Source organism: Agelaius tricolor, unplaced genomic scaffold (assembly GCF_023055355.1).
Source record: "Agelaius tricolor isolate 1412-34295 unplaced genomic scaffold, bAgeTri1.0.p SCAF_94, whole genome shotgun sequence".
Taxonomy (NCBI): Eukaryota; Metazoa; Chordata; class Aves; order Passeriformes; family Icteridae; genus Agelaius; species Agelaius tricolor.
In genome coordinates, this window is record NW_027269354.1 from 250,116 (window position 1) to 266,905 (window position 16,790).

The 16,790-nt window shown below is 53.2% G+C and overlaps 1 protein-coding gene across 3 annotated transcripts in view; it reads left to right on the forward strand.

Annotated features, from left to right (window-relative positions):
* HIVEP3 (HIVEP zinc finger 3) overlaps positions 1–16,790 on the forward strand; it is a 341,059-nt gene that overhangs the window by 197,868 nt on the left and 126,401 nt on the right. For 2 of the 3 annotated variants that reach the window (XM_071418862.1, XM_071418861.1), the window contains one exon: positions 1,252–1,344. The exons of the other annotated variant lie outside the window; for it this stretch is intronic. The gene's annotated coding sequence lies outside the window, so the exon portion shown is untranslated. The remainder of the gene's footprint in view (positions 1–1,251; positions 1,345–16,790) is intronic. 3 annotated transcript variants of the gene reach the window in all.

The following is a 16,790-nucleotide window of genomic DNA, read 5'->3' on the forward strand; positions in this document are numbered from 1 at the left end:
CCGTCCCGCAGCCGCGGGGATGCTCCGGGAGAGGTTCCCGGTGCCCTCGGGCGGGGCTGCCCCGTTCCCAACGCCGCATCCCGAGGGAAGGGCTCCGGCTGCGGGAGGGGAGCGGAGAGGGGCGGAGAGGAGCGGAGAGGGGCAGAGGGGAGCGGAGAGGGGAGCAGAGGGGAGCGGAGAGGAGCAGAGAGGAGCGGAGGGGAGCAGAGGGGCTCCCTCGCCATGCGGTGCCGCGGGCAGCGCCGGTGCGGGCGCGCCGGGAGCCGGGGCAGATGGGGAGGGACGAGGAGGAGGATGTGGGGGAGGAAGGCGGCGGGAGGGATGGAGAAGGAAGGGAGGGGGCAGGGAGGCGGCGGGCGAGCCGCGCTCAGCGCCGGGCCCGCAGCGCTGCCTCGGCCGCCGGGACCCCCGGCTCCCCCCGGCCCCTGCAGGCAGGGAGGGGTGGGAAGCACGGCTCGGGCGATGGGAAGGGCTGCGGAGAGCGGGGGGAGCTCGGAACCGTGTCCGGCCCGCCCAGCTCGGCCCCGGGCGGGGCAGCGGCCGGAGCATCCCCGGGGATGGAGGATTCCCGGGGCTCGGGGGTCCCCAGAGCTGCAGGGTCACCCTGGCCGGAGGATCCCGCTGCTGGAGGAGCCCCAGGGCTGGAGGAGCCCCGGGACTTGAGGATCCCTGGGGCTGCAGGATCGCTGGAGCTGGACTGTCCCCAGGACTGGAGGATCCCTGTGTCCAGCAGATCCCGTGTCCAGAGGATCTCTGTGTCTAAAGGATCCCATGGCCGGAGGATCCCTGTGTCCAGAGGATCCCTGTTTTCAGAGGATCCCCGTTTTCAGAGGATCCCCGTTTTCAGAGGATCCCTGTTTTCAGAGGATCCCTGTATCCAGAGGATCCCCGTTTTCAGAGGATCCCTGTTTTCAGAGGATCCCTGTATCCAGAGGATCCCTGTTTTCAGAGGATCCCCGTGTCCAGAGGATCCCTGTTTTCAGAGGATCCCTGTATCCAGAGGATCCCTGTTTTCAGAGGATCCCCGTGTCCAGAGGATCCCTGTTTTCAGAGGATTCCTGTATCCAGAGGATCCCTGTTTTCAGAGGATCCCGTGGCCGGAGGATCCCGCGGCCGCGCGGAGCCCCAGCCGCCGCTTGACAACAGGAAACAATGTGGAGTGAATGGAAAAAGGGGGAGGCGCTGCCCGAGCGACTTCCCTTGACATCACTGCCCAAATAAGGAGCTTTAAACCAACCTTTTCTATTGCAGCGCGGCAGAAGATCCCCCTGGAGCCGCGGGGTCCAGCCTGGCGCCGGCAGAGCCATGGGAGAGCCGCGGCCGCGGCGCGGGGGGCGAGTGCAGGTAACGCCGAGCGCGTCCCCCGGGCCCGGCTCGGAGCGGGTCGGGTGCGCGCCCGCAGCGCGGCTCTGCCGCTGCTCCATCCCGTGCCAGCCGTGCCCGGGCACCGCGGGGCTCGGGTGCCACAAGGGCACCGCCGCTGAGCTCAGGGCACCGGGTAACCCGGAGCTGGGTGTCGCTGATTTTCATTTTTAAATTTTTTTTCCCCCCTGCCGGGCACAGCGTTGTTGGACACCCCGAGGGGGTTGTGGCTCTTGAGCACCTCCGGGGGCTGCGCTGGCACCGCCACAAGCTCGGGCTCTGAATTTTCCTCCTAATGAGGAGCCTGAGCGCTGGGGCTGAGCTGTCTGCCTGTCTGGGACGGATTTCCTCCTTATCACTCGCACAGGAAAGCGAGCGGGGAGCCGAGGGGTTGTTCTGGGGCCACACGTGATGTGCGACAGGAGCCGTGCCAGCGAAACCCCTGCGGGGCTCCTGCCAAGCAGGAGCTCGGATGTCCCCAAGCCAGGGGCTGGACCTGCTGTCCCCGGGCTTGACCCGCGGGGAGTTTTTATCCCTTTTAAGCGTTCCTTGATTAGCACCTGCTCATCAGCAGAAAAAATGAGGCAGCTTGAAAAATGCATTAAGGCTGAGTAAATGAGTGCTAACGAGTTAAGCTCCTTAATTCCCCTCGATGGAAATTAATAACGCCTTTGATGCGCCCGGAGGTGCGATCGGTGCCTCCCGGGCTGAGCTGCTCTATGCAAATGCGGGCATTGTTATTCCGGAAAAAGGCGTCGTGTGTGCTTTTGCTTCTGCCCCTGCTCGTTCCTGAGCTCCCCGGCCGTGCTGAGAGGGTCTGGCACTTGCAGCCAGCTCCAGGCTGGCTCGGGGAAGCGGCCGGGGCAGCTGACACGGTGATTTATGGCGTGAGCAATACAATCCAAGCCCTGCTCCGCTGCCCGGGGATCACCTGCAGCTCCCAGGCTTTGAGTTTCCCCGGCGCTGAAGGATTGTTCCTGTCAGGGCACGGAGCCAGGTTTCACCTTGGCTGTCTGGCCGTCCTGCCGATCCCTCTGTCCCGGCTCCCACCTCTCCCGGGTTATTTGGCGTCAGTGACCCTCCAGGAAGGTGTCTGTGCTTGTGGGGATTCGTGTTTTCCTCACAATCCCGGGGCTTTGGAGACTTTTCCGGTGGATTCTTGTGGGAAAATGGGTCCCCTGCACTGCCCAGGGGCTGCCCCAAGTGTGGCAGAGGGGACAGAAGATTTCTATGCCCCCCGAGCTGCCCAGGGGTTGCCCCAGGTGTGGCAGAGGGGGGCAGAGCAGGTTTCTGTGCCCCCCGAGCTGCCCAGGGGCTGCCCCAGATGCAGGAGAGGGGAAAGAAGGTTTGGCTGTCCGGCCGTCCTGCCGGTCCCTCTGTCCCGGCTCCCCCCTCTCCCGGGTTATTTGGCGTCAGTGACCCTCCAGGAAGGTGTCTGTGCTTGTGGGGATTCGTGTTTTCCTCACAATCCTGGGGCTTCGGGGACTTTTCCTGTGGATTCTTGTGGGAAAACGTTCCCGGTGGCAGCAGAGAGCGTTTCCTCAGCCAGAGCAGGTGGGGTCGGTGGGATGCTGCGATTCTCACTCGGCTCTGGGGTGTCAAAAGGCTCCAAAATGTCACAGTGTCCTCCTCACTCCCTTCTGCCGTGCCCTCCTTAGCTGCAGGGTGCTGGAAATAGGAAATTCCTTTCATCCCTTCAGGGGAGGGTGCAGAGACCCTGAGGGGACAGGGGGGTTGAGCTGGGCTGTTCTGAGCTGATTCCCGGGAATTCTGCCCCAGGGTTTGCCCTGGGGCTGGGGAAGGTTTCTCTGCAGTCCTTGCTAAGGAAGGAAAACCCCAAATCTGTAGAGGGCCTGTGTGAACTGTGCAACAGAGGAAAAAAACCCAAAAACTTGCAGGAGTTACTGAGTGATTAATGAATGAGTGTGCTGGCAGCAAACTGCTGCAGCGGGGCTGGGGCTGTGTCCTCTGGGGCACAAGTGCTGTGCAGCCCCTCAGAAATCCTCTGAGGAGCCTGGGGAGGTTCCTGCAGCAGAAGGAAGGGGATTCACTCCCTGTGAGTGACCATTTTCATCCTCATCCACCACGGGCACTTCTCCCTTCCCTGTGCTGGCCCTCCTCCATCCCTTGTGCAGCTCCTTTCCCCTGCTTTGAGCTCGGCAACGAGGCACCCTCAGAAGGTTCCTGTGTCCCCTGAGCTGCCCAGAGGCTGCCCCAGGGGTGGGAGAGGGGGGCAGAAGGTTCCTGTGCCCCCTGCTCTGCCCAGTTTCAGGAGAAGGGGGCAGAAGGTTCCTGTGCCCCCCGAGCTGCCCAGTTTCAGTCGAGGAGGGCAGAAGGTTCCTGTCCCCTGTGCCCTTCCCAGTGTCAGGAGAGGAGGGCAGAAGGTTCCTGTGCCCCCTGCTCTGCCCAGTGTCAGGAGAAGGGGTCAGAAGGTTCCTGTGCCCTCTGCCCAGTTTCAGGAAAGGGGGCAGAAGGTTCCCTTGCCCCCTGCCCTGCCCAGGGGCTGCCCCAGGGTGGGACAGGCGGGCAGAGCAGACCCAGCGCCGCTCGGGTTCTGCTGGCCGGGCTGTTCCCAGCCGGGCTGGGCTGGGAGGGGGCAGCGAAATCCCAAATGTTTGGAGTTCTCGCTTGGAAAACACGGCTCAGGAGAATGGCTCAGTGTTCGGGGCAGCGTGATCGGATGTGGGGAAACCACTCCGGGGAGCCGCGGGTGAGTCCCGGCAGCGGCGCTCCCGAAAATAACATTTCTGCCGAAGCCAACAACAGAAGCGCTGTTGAGAAACCTCGCCCGGGCTGCGGGGCCGGGGCAGCGCTGCCCTGGGAGCGTTCCCGGGAGGCCGGGGGGAGCGGGGCACGGTGTCCTGCAGGGAAATCACCGCGGCCGTGCTGGGCATCGGGTGATGAGGGGCTCCGGGGAACTCCCTGCGCGTCACTGGCACAGCCCCAGGGCCCCGTCCAGCTGCTCCTGCCTCAGCAAAGTTGATTTTCCTCCGCCTTCCTGCGGCCCCCCCGCTCCTGCTGCCTCCAGCTCTGCTGTCACAACTTCTGGCCGCACGTGTTGAGCAGCGAAAGTGCCTGAGCAGCCTCTAGAGCGCCTCAAACCTTGGGTTTCTTGGCAAGGGGAGGGTCAAACGGGAGGGAAAAAGGAAAATTACCCTCTGGGAAGGAGAGCGATTTATTTCAAATATACATTCAGCGCCGTTCATTGTCCGTGCCTTTAGAAAGGCTGCTTGTTAGGGGGTTTTATGGCTCTGCTGGGATCTGCGGGGCTGCTTGGGATGCAGGGAAATGTTTGTTCTGTTTTCCAGCCTGCCCGTTCCATTTGCTGAGCTCTCCCTTCCCACCTCGGGCTCGTTAATCCGGGGCCGTTCCTCGCTGAGCTGAGACCACCTTGCAAGAGGACGGAGGCTCTTTGTGCTCCCGCTGTGCCCTGGCTGGAATTCCAGAAATTTTGGGCTTTCCCAGGGCACTCTGCTGCGATCCCGCTCCCCGCAATCGGGGCAGGAATCCCAAATAAAGGCGATTTTCATCCTGCCCGGCTCTAATTACGAGCCTGCAGAAGGTGAAGCTCCTAACGAGCATCAAAGGGCGCTTTGTGTGTCCGTGCCGAGGGGGCTGGGGGGGTTCAGGCACTCAGAAAACATTTGGGGAGAGTGGATGTGGCCATAAATCACCTTTGGGCTCCACGCTGCCTCATTCTCTCTGCAAAGCCTCGAGCCAAGCCCAGCCTCTCCTCGCTGGGAAGCCCAGGCTGTCAGAAGCCCCTGCAGCGCTGGTTTTTGTGCATTCCCCACTTTTTGGAGTTTTCAGAGGAGCTGAGCAGGGCCTGCAGGTGCAGCAGGTGAGGAATGAGCCCCGCAGAGCCGGGAGGGACGGGCACAGCCATCCCCGGCTGTTTACAGAGGAAACCTGAGCAGCTCTTCCCGCAGAGGAACAGGAACCAACCCATTCGAGACCTCGGTGGTATTTTTGTAACCATTTTTTTTTAATTGTTGTTGTTTGTTTCCAGTTGGACGGAAAAATTGCAGTTTGGGGACGCTTTCCTTCCTTCTGGGAAGTGCTTGGCAACTTTTGAGCTGGGATAAGTGAGGGGAAAACATGAGATCAGGTTTTCCTACCTTCCCAAAATGGACTTGCTGTAAGCAAGGGCTGCTTGCTGCTCTCTGCCTTGAAGCCAGGCACCATCCCAGGAGTGTTTTGGGCCCAAAATCAGAGCAGAGCAACTTCAGAACTGGGCAAAACCTCATTAAACCTTTCCTTGTGCTACTGAGGTTTTCAGCTTCAGCAGCTCCTCAGTCTCCAGGTCCTGAATTGTCTTTCAGCCCATCCATCACTCCTGGACTTTGGAGGGTCACTTGCTTGTTGAAGAGTTATCAGCCTGTGGGGTTTCAGTTCCTTTGCTCTGGCTCTCCAGGAATCCCACAGATTTCAGGCTGTCAGAAAACAGCTGAATTCAGACCTGGCATTTGAGTCTCTCCCAAATCTGATGCACCCACACATTCAGGGCTTTGCTGAGCCCTCTCTTGGTGCTGCAGTTCAGAGGGGAAACCCCAGAGGAATCCCATAAAACTGAGCCTGGCCCTTTTCCCAGCAAGCTTGGGCTGAAGGGATTTCAGTGATTCCCTGAATCCAGGGAATGAACCCCAACTTCTCCAGGGCTGAACCCCAACTTTGCCTTGCCCAGGCAATGGTTCTTGTCTTGCTTTGGAAAGCCAGGAGTCTGCTAAGGAAGGCAGGAGCCTCCCCTGAAATGGAGAATGCAAACCCTCCCCACCCCTCTGAATTGCTGTAAATTTTAAATTAAGGGGCTCTCAGGCAAAAAATATGGGAGCAGGAAATAACAGTTCTTTAATAGGGAAAGGAAGAAAATAAAAGGATAAAATGAACAATGCAGTGAACTAAAGCAACAGTGGCAGAGTCAGAACCCAGCCTGACACCCTGTGGGTCAGGCTGCTGGCAGCAGAACCATTGGAATTGTGGCTCAGCCCTCCTGCAGTGCCAGGGCTGGTTCTGCTGGAGCAGGGATCCTGGAGAAAGGTGCAGTCTCTGCCTCTGCAGATGCAGGGCAAGAGGCAGCTGCTGTTCCTCTGGGCAATGCAGTGCAGAAGCCGTGCTGGTGTTCCAGAATCTCCAGATTCTATCCGGGTAGGAATGCTTGGCTCCTCCCTCTGGGCTCCCATCTGCCAATGGGATGCTGTAGTTCTTATCAGCCATGCAGGGACATTCCATGGCTGTTATCAGCAGGAGGAGTGGGTGTGGAAGAGATAAGGAAAACTGCCCACCTCACAAATTTGCCACACAGATGGAAATAGAATAGAATCCATCTTGCCTTGCAGTCTGGGACAGTTCTGAAGGCTCTGAGCCCTTTCTCCTGAAGGGTTCCCTCACCCAAAAGGCACAAATCCACACTAACAGCAGCTCTGTGACTGTTTATTGTCATTTCCAGGGGAATTGGGAAGAATTCCTGCCCCAGGCCTTGCAGGACCGGCCTCCTTCACCCTCAGCTGTGCGATTTATTTACCTTGCAGCCAAAGCTGCATTTTGCTGAAGCACATCCATAAAATTAATGACAGATTTTGGGAATGAGCCTGGCGAGCCAGCTACGAGTTTCCTTGTTGTAAATTAACTTCTGCAAATAAAAGCAATTCTCTGCTTTTGGTGCTTTAGGATGCATTTTGCAGGTTTGGGATGCATTTTGCTGGTTTAGGGTGGATTTCGCTTGTTTAGGATGCATTTTGTTGGTTTAGGGTGGATTTTGCTCATTTAGGATGCATTTCGCAGGTTTTGGGCAGCATTTTGCTGGTTTAGGATGGATTTTGCTCATTTAGGATGCATTTTGCTGGATTTGGGATGCATTTTTCTGGTTTAGGGTGGATTTTGCTGGTTTAGGATCCATTTTGCTGGATTTGGGATGCATTTTGCTGGTCTAGGGTGGATTTTGCTGGTTTAGGATGCATTTTGCTGGTCTAGGGTGGATTTTGCTCATTTAGGATGCATTTTGCAGCATTAGGATGCATTTGGGCAGCATTTTGCTGGTTTAGGGTGGATTTTGCTCATTTAGCATGCATTATGCTGGATTTGGGATGCATTTTTCTGGTTTAGGGTGGATTTTGGTGCTTTAGGATGCATTTTGCAGGTTTTGGGATGCATTTTGCTGGTTGAGGGTGGATTTTGCTGGTTTAGGATGCATTTTGCTGGATTTGGAATGGGATCCACCTGCTGCAGGTGATGGAGTGGTTGTCACTTCGGCAGTGAGGGATTTGCAGTGGAAATTGGGAAACTCTGAGGGGTTTTAGGAGCTTCCAAGGGGTTCAGGAAGAACCCCCTGAGGCCTGGATTTGTGCCTGGTTCCTCCTGCCTCAAGCAATGGGAGATTCCCAGGGAAAAGGGCAGGATAGAAAGGATGGGATAGGATTGGGATGCATTTTTTGGGATCCATTCCCTGCTGGATCCCAAGGGATGCATGGAGTGAGACCAGGACAGAGCTGAGGCTTTGGCACTGCCAGGGATTTGCCTCAGAGCTTTCCATGAGGCATTGCTGACTCTTCAAATGCTGCCCACGGGCTTCCTGTGTTCCCTTTATTCAAGGGTTTTGGGGTTTGTTCCCTTTCTGGGGACAATAATAAATAAGAATATAATTATATATTTATATAATAATATAATAATAATAATATATATATATATATATAAAAGAATAAATTTATATATTTATATATTATATAAAAATACTTTTATGTTTACTGAATAATTTTTATATATGATATAAAAATATTTGTAAATTTACTGAATAAATTTTTATATTATGTATAAATATTTATATATTTACTGAATAAATTTATATATTATATAGAAATATTTGTAAATTTACAGAATAATTTTCTATATATTACATATAAATATGTGTATATTTACTATAAATTTATAAATTAAAGTGATAAATTTATATATTTTATATATAATTTTTATATATAATAAATTTATATATTATAAATTTTAATATATAAAATTTATAATATATGATTTTTAAATGATTTATATATTTATATAAAGTATAAATTTATAAATTAAAGTGATAGTGTTATGAATTAAAGCTATAGAAAAAGATGGGGCTGAAATGAATCTAGTAGAAATTTAAAATAAGAAATATTCCCAAAGTCCATGTGGATGGATTCCCATGGATGCTTTTGGAAAGCCCTGGAATGGTCCCATCACCTGTAAATCAGGAGCTGGGCTGGAAATTGGATTTGTCCCTTTTGTCCCAGGGCTGTAAATCTGATCAGCGCCCCTGGGACCCTCCAGCCACACTGAGTTCAGCGATTCTTTAATTCCTTGTGCACAAATTACTCGGATTTGAGGCCTCTTGGCCTCCCAGCTGCTGTGAGCAGGGAGGAGGGGCATGGAGGGGCAGGACAGAGATTTTTTGGGGCGTTTTTGAGAGCCCACTGCAAACCTGCTGAATTTGGAGAGGCAGATGAGGTTTGGGCTGTGCTTGAGAGGAAGATGCCTTCGCCCTGGAGGTGGGGAGTGTTTGTCTGTGGAACAAAACGGGGCAGGGCAAGGTCAGCCTGGAACCAGGGGCAAAAATAGAGCTGGAGGTGCCTCCAGCAAACGTGAGGCTGCTCTGGGCTGCAGGGAAAGTGGGGCTGGGTGTTTCATTACCTCCCACCATCTTGCCCGTGGTGGTGCTGAGGTATTTCCTTCATGACTTTTCTCAGGCTAAAATTAACAAAACCTGAAGAGAAACCACTCTGCCACCGCTCTGTTTACGTGAGAAAATTGGCTGGGGCACAACAGAGTGACCACTGTAGCCTGGAATAAGTGTGTGCTTCTTCTGGCACTGAGGATCTCTGCTGGAAATCGTCCTGCAAGGATTCAAAAGGCTTTGGGGCCAATCTGCTCCTGTGGAAAAGTGCATGCCTCAGTTCCCACTTCTGTAAAATGGGGTTAAAAATATTCTCCCTCCCTCCCAGGAGTGTTGCCACACTCCCCCCCCACAGCAGTTTGCAAAAGACCACAGAGTTTTTTGGTTTTTTTTTTTGGTTTTTTTTTTTCCAGCAGGGTGAAAAACACTAAATAAAAATAAATGGCTGCTATTTTAAATGGTATTCCCAGTAAATGGTGGTGGAAGTGCTTCGGGCTCAGGGAGTGACAGCAAATAACTGAGACCAGTCACAGAATCCCAAACTGGTTTAGCTAGGAAGGGAACTTCAGGATCCCAGTGGGCAGGAACAGCTCCCACTGCCCTGGGGCCACCTCCCAATGTCCCAAACCTGGCCTGGGGCACTGCCAGGGCTCCAGGGGCAGCCACAGCTGCTCTGGGCACCCTGGCAGAGCCCAAACCTCTCAAACCAGGCCTTGCCAGGCTCCAAACCCCTGTGGCAAATGGCACTGGGGGCACCTGGAACCATGCAGGAAATCATTCTTTCCTTGCCTTTCTCCATTTGCTGCAATGGTTTTTGGTGCTGGTTTCCATCCTGGATTGAGGAATGGGAATGCCAGAGTGGTTTGGGTGGGAAGGGATCTTCAATGCCAGCTCATTGCAGCCCAGGGCCACCTCCCACTGTGCCAGGGGCTGCCCGCCCCAATGTCCAGCCTGGCCTTGGGCACTGCCAGGGCTCCAGGGGCAGCCACAGCTGCTCTGGCAATTCCAGCCCAGCCCCTGCCCACCCTGCCAGGGAACAATTCCCAATTGCCAAGATCCCATCCAGCCCTGCCCTCTGCCACTGGCAGCCATTCCCTGCCTCCTGGCCCTCCATCCTTGGCCCCAGTCCCTCTGCAGCTCTCCTGGAGCCCCTTCAGGCCCTGCCAGGGCTCTGAGCTCTCCCTGGAGCCTTCTCCTCTCCAGGGCAGCACCCCCAGCTCTCCCAGCCTGGCTCAGCCTCATTAATTCAAGATTCCCAGCTCTGTTCACCACTCGGGGCTGGGACATCTCAGAGGGCCCAGCAGCCACCCCAAAAAAGGCTGAAAAGTCTAAAAGAGACCCAAAAATCATGGAAGTTTTAGCTGAACCCAGGCTGGCTCCTCATCCCTCAGCTTTGCAGCGGCCTCAGTGCCCGAGGTGCTCCCTGCCCTGCTCAGTGCCATTCCAGGGGCAATCCTGCCCAACTCCAAAATTGTGGAAATTTTTCATTTCTAAAGGCTCAGTGCCTGTGCAAAGCTGCTGTGGATGGAGCTGGGTTGGTTCAGGGCCAGGAGCAGCTGCAGGGGTGAGGGCAGAGCTGCCAAACTGGAGAGGTTCCCCTCACCCCAAGGCAGGGCTGGGGCTGCAGCAAAACCCTGCAGGTTTTATTATCATTTATTTATGATGCATTATTATTTATTATGCATTATTATTTATTATGTATTCGTTTATTTACTATGATTTATTTATTATCTATTATTATTTATTCAATATTAATTAAATTAATTTATTATTTATTATTCATTATCATTATGCAGGCTTCAGGATGCGTTTTGCAGGTTTTAGGATGCATTTGTTGGTTTAGAACGCATATTTCAGGTCTTGGGATGAATTTTGCAGGTTTTGGGATACATTAGGCTGGTTTGGGATGCATTTTGCTGATTTTAGGCTGCATTTTGCTGGTTTTAGGATACATTTTGCTGGTTTTGGATGAGTTTTGCAGGTTTTGGAATGCATTTTGCAGCTTTTGGGATGCATTTTGCAGGTTTTAGGGTGCCTTTTGCAGGTAATGGATGAATTTTGCAGATTTTGGGATGAATTTTGCTGGTTTAGTGTTCATTTTGCCGATTTTAGGCTTCATTTTGCAGCTTTTAGGATGCATTTTTCTGGTTTTGGATGCATTTTGCAGCTTTTGGGATGCATTTTGCAAGTTTAGGATGCATTAGGCAGGTTTGGGGTGCATTTTTCAGAGTTTTGGCATGCATTTTGCAGGTTTAGGGTGCATTTTTCTGCTTTGGGATGCATTTTGCTGGTTTAGGGTGCATTTTGATGCTTTTAGGAGGCATTTTGCTGGTTTAGGATGCATTTTGCAGGTTTGGGATGCATTTTGCAGGTTTAGGGTGCATTTTGCTGATTTTAGGATACATTTTGCAGGTTTAGGGTGCATTTTTATGCTTTTAGGAGGCATTTTGCTGGTTTAGGGTGCATATTGCTGGTTTGGGATGCATTTTGCAGGTTTTAGGATGAATTTTGCAGGTTTTGGGATGCGTATTGCTGGTTTGGGATGCATTTTGCAGTTTTAGGGTGCATTTTTCAGGGTTTTGGGATGCATTTTGCAGGTTTGGGGGGGATGCATTTTGCTGCTTTAGGATGCATTTTGATGGTTTGGGATGCATTTTGCAGGTTTTAGGATGAATTTTGCAGGTTTTGGGCTGCATTTTGCAGGGTTTGGGATGCATTTTGCAGGTTTAGGATGAATTTTGCTGGTTTTGGGGTGCATTTTGCTGCTTTGGGATGCATTTTGCTGGTTTGGGATGCATTTTGCAGGTTTAGGGCTGTAGGTAGGCGCAGGGGCAGTGCCAGGTGAGGTGCTGGCTGCTTTGCAGTCTCCCTGGGCTGGAGCTGCTTTGGGATCCTGGGTTGAATCCAGGGATTTGGGATCCCGCTCTGCTGCCTGTGGGGTTGGAGCGTGGCCCCAGCTGGCAGAAAAGGCCTTGGGCTCCTGTTTGCACCGAGCAGAGCTGGGCACTGAGCGCCAGCTGCAAGGTGGCACCAAAACATGAGCCCTGAAATTCAGTGTTTGAGGTAAACAGGTGTAGAGAGAGAGAAATTTGTGAATGAAACCAGCAGGAATTCCCTGATCCCGTTCCTTGGGGCTGGGAATGAGGCTCTGCTGGGAGGATCTGGGGCCTCTGGGTGTGGATGTGGCTCCAGGAGAGCCTGAGAGGGACTGGGGACAAGGGACAGGACACAGGGAATGTTCCAGTGCCAGAGAAGATTGGTGGCATCCTAAAATGCATCCTAAAATGCATCCTAAAATGCATCCTAAAATGCATCCCAAACCTGCAAAATGCATCTTGCATTGGGCAGGAATTGGGAAGGAGTTGTTTTTGCGTCAAGCACAAAACCCCTCACAACAATCCTGCCTCTTCAGGGCTTTTTTTAAAATTTTTAGCCCATTTTTGTCAAATCAGAGCAAAAGGAGCAGTGGTTTGGGTGGTGTGCTTTAATAATCTCTGATTCCAGTCCAGGTGATAAATGTGGTCCTTTGCCACACAAATAATTGTGCTGGGCTCTGGCAAAGCTCAGGGGGGCTCTGGAAGGACATGGGGACAAGAGAGATGGAGGAGGAGCAAAAAGTTTGGGTTTTATTGAAAAAAAAAAAAAAGTGCTGAATTTTGGGATCCTGGCCTTGATTCTTGCCTTGCCTTGAGAGTAAAGAGTTTGAACTGGGGAGGGCTCTTGGTGCAGGAAATTCCTTGGAGAGGGGTTTGCTGGAACCAAACCGAGGTTCTGGTCAGTAAATGTGGGCAATGAGAGGCACAGCACGGTGGGGATGGAAGGGGAGCACAGGAATGTCCTGGGAATGCCCCCGGAGCTCCGCAGGGCTGGCACCTGCAGCTCTGCCAGCAGCGACCCCAAATCGCTGAATGAACTTGGGGACGGCTCAGACCTGGCCCTTCCCCTTCCTGCTGCCGCCCCAGAGCTCGAATCACCTTTCCCAAGGCAGCACGGACCACCTGAGGCTCAGGTGGATAAAATATCCTGAATATTTCATATTTTCCATGGCCATGGCTCGCTCCTCCATCCACCACAGGGGAATTCACTCCACGAGCGCTGCTTTGGCTCAGTGTCCACCCAGCGCTGCTCAGGGCTGGGTTTGTCGCCGTCCCCAGCGCCGGGGCAGCCTCTCCTCCCCCTGGCTGTGTGAGAGAGGCAGAGCAGGGGATGTTTTCCATTTCTCTGTGTTATTTCTGGCTCGGCTGCCTGCTCTGTAATCGCTGTGGAAACTGTTATGCTTGGGGGTTCATCAAGGAAACGCTGCAAGCTCTTCTAGGAGAAATATCTGCAGCAAGTGGCTGCGATCGTGGCTTCGTAAGGGCTGGATTTAATTGGGAACAGCGTTTCCAGGAGGGTTTTGCTGGCTCTGTTTCCCATGGAGGCGAGGAACAGCTGAAGGGAAACGGCAGAGAAGAGCCCCCGGCACACTGGGAAAGGGGGGTTGGTGTTGGGACTCTGCTGCAGGGGGAAAAAAAAAATAAATAAAATAAATCAGTTTTTGTTTTGAAGATGGGGGGGGAAAAGTTGGAAGGGACAGAGGGGGGTGTTGGAGGAATGGGAGAAGTTGAGGACGGATGGGATTTATGGTGGGGGGGTTGGATCTGTGAATGGGGAGAGGCTCCAGGCAGAGCTCAGAGCCCTTGCAGGGCCTGAAGGGGCTCCAGGAGAGCTGCAGAGGGACTGGGGCCAAGGATGGAGGGACAGGACAAGGGAGAAGGAGTTTAACCTAAATGAGAATGGGTTTAGATTGGATATTAAGGAGGAATTCTTCTCTGTGAGGGTGGGCAGGGGCTGGGCTGGAATTGCCAGAGCAGCTGTGGCTGCCCCTGGAGCCCTGGCAGTGCCCAAGGCCAGGCTGGACATTGGGGCTGGCAGCACCTGGCACAGTGGGAGGTGGCCCTGGGCTGCAATGAGCTGGCATTGAAGATCCCTTCCCACCCAAACCACTCTGGCATTCCCATTCCTCAATCCAGGATGGAAACCAGCACCAAAAACCATTGCAGCAAATGGAGAAAGGCAAGGAAAGAATGATTTCCTGGCACCAAATGGATAAAGAAAAGGAAATAATGATTTCCTGCATGGTTGGGGTGTTGGATAAATGAATGGGAGCCCCTTGATGGTCCCACAGCTGAGCCATGGCCACAGTGGCTCTGGTGGAGTGGCCTGAGGTGGCTTCCCGTGGCTGAGGCTGCATTTGGGGTACCCTGGTTCTGAACCCCAAGGGCTCAGTGCCCAACTCCAAAATTGTGGAAATTTTTCATTTCTAAAGGCTCAGTGCCTGTGCAAAGCTGCTGTGGATGGAGCTGGGTTGGTTCAGGGCCAGGAGCAGCTGCAGGGGTGAGGGCAGAGCTGCCAAACTGGAGAGGTTCCCCTCACCCCAAGGCAGGGCTGGGGCTGTGCTGCAGCAAAACCCTGCAGGGTCAGGTTCAGGATGCATTTTGCAGATTTTGGGATGCATTTTGCTGATTTGAGATGCGTTTTGATGGTTTGGGAAAAATTTTGCAGCTTTTAGGAGGTATTTTACAGGTTTTGGGATGCATTTTGCTGGTTTAGGGTGCATTTTCCTGATTTGGGATGCATTTTGCAGGTTTGGTACGAATTTTGCTGGTTTAGGATGCATTTTGATGGTTTGGGAAAAATTTTGCAGCTTTTAGGAGGCATTTTACAGGTTTTGGGATGCATTTTACTGCTTTAGGATGCATTTTGCTAGTTTAGGATGCATTTTGCAGGCTTTGGGATGCTGGTTTGGGATGCATTTTGCAGGTTTTGGGATGAATTTTGCTGGTTTTGGGATGCATTTTGATGGTTTGGGATGCATTTTGCAGGCCTTGGGATGCATTTTGCAGGCTTTGGGATGCATTAGGCTGGTTTGGGATGCATTTTGCAGGCTTTGGGATGCATTAGGCTGGTTTGGGATGCATTTTGCAGGTTTTGTGATGAATTTTGCTGGTTTTGGGTGTATTTTGCAGGTTTTAGGATGAATTTTGCAGGTTTTGGGATGCATTTTGCAGGGTTTGGGATGAATTTTGCTGATTTAGGATGCATTTTGATGGTTTGGGATGCATTTTGCAGCGTTTGGGATGCATTTTGCTGGTTTGGGGATGCATTTTGCCGTTTTTGGGATGAATGTTGCTGATTTAGGAGGCATTTTGCAGGTTTAGGGTGCATATTGCTGGTTTGGGATGAATTTTGCTGGTTTTAGGATGAATTTTACAGGTTTTGGGGTGCATTTTGCTGCTTTGGGATGCATTTTGCAGGCTTTAGGGCTGTAGGTAGGCGCAGGGGCAGTGCCAGGTGAGGTGCTGGCTGCTTTGCAGTCTCCCTGGGCTGGAGCTGCTTTGGGATCCTGGGTTGAATCCAGGGATTTGGGATCCCGCTCTGCTGCCTGTGGGGTTGGAGCGCGGCCCCAGCTGGCAGAAAAGGCCTTGGGCTCCTGTTTGCACCGAGCAGAGCTGGGCACTGAGCGCCAGCTGCGGGGTGGCACCACCAGGGGCTGTGGGGTCCCCAAGGGGGGCATCCCTGTGCCCATTGGGGCTGGCTGTGGGGCAGAGCCCTGGAGCTGCTCTCGGGGTGCACCTGGCTGTGTCAGGTACTGCTCACAGAAACTGTGGAATTTCTGCACAGATGGGGTCAAAAAGTGCTCAGGAACTGGGGAGGGTGGTTCTCCAGAGAGCAGAGAGGTCCCACCTGAGCACGTGGGTTTGAACTCATCATGAACCCTCACCCAGCTGTAGCCTGGGCTGCTCCATTGCTCCAGGAGTGGAAAATTAACCCAAAAGTTCTGCTCTGCTTGTGCTTCCTACACTGGGGGGGTCATTCCTGCTGATCTGCCCCAGTCCTGAGGCTGGATGGGGCCTCTGCTGCGGCTGGGAGCTGTGGAACGCTGGATCCCATTGGTTCTGCTCATACATGGGTTGTGGATCACTGGATCCCATTGGTTCTGCTAACTGAGGGGTTGTGGATCACTGGATCCCATTGGTTCTGCTCACTGAGGGGTTGTGGATCACTGGATCCCATTGGTTCTGCTAACTGAGGGGTTGTGGATCACTGGATCCCATTGGTTCTGCTTACTGAGGGGTTGTGGAACGCTGGATCCCATTGGTTCTGCTCACTGAGGGGTTGTGGGTCACTGGATCCCATTGGTTCTGCTTACTGAGGGGTTGTGGAACACTGGATCCCATTGGTTCTGCTAACTGAGGGGTTGTGGAACACTGGATCCCATTGGTTCTGCTAACTGAGGGGTTGTGGATCACTGGATCCCATTGGTTCTGCTAACTGAGGGGTTGTGGATCACTGGATCCCATGAGCTCCCTGCTCACTGAGGGGTTGGGGGCTGTGGATCACTGGATCCCATAGGTTCTGCTCATACATGGGTTGTGGATCACTGGATCCCATTGGTTCTCCTGCTCACTGAGGGGTTGTGGGTCACTGAATCCCATCCCGCTGCCAGGGAGCGCTGGATCACTGGATTCCATCACTTCTGCTCACTGAGGGGTTGGGAGCTGTGGATCACTGGATCCCATTGGTTCTCCTGCTCCCAGAGGAGCTGTGGATCACTGGATCCCATTGGTTCTCCTGCTCCCAGAGGAGCTGTGGATCACTGGATCCCATGGGTTTCCCAGCTCCCAGATGAGCTGTGGATCACTGGATCCCATCCTGCTCCCAGAGGAGCTGTGGATCACTGGATCCCATTGGTTCTCCTGCTCCCAGATGAGCTGTGGATCACTGAATCCCATGGGTTCTCCTT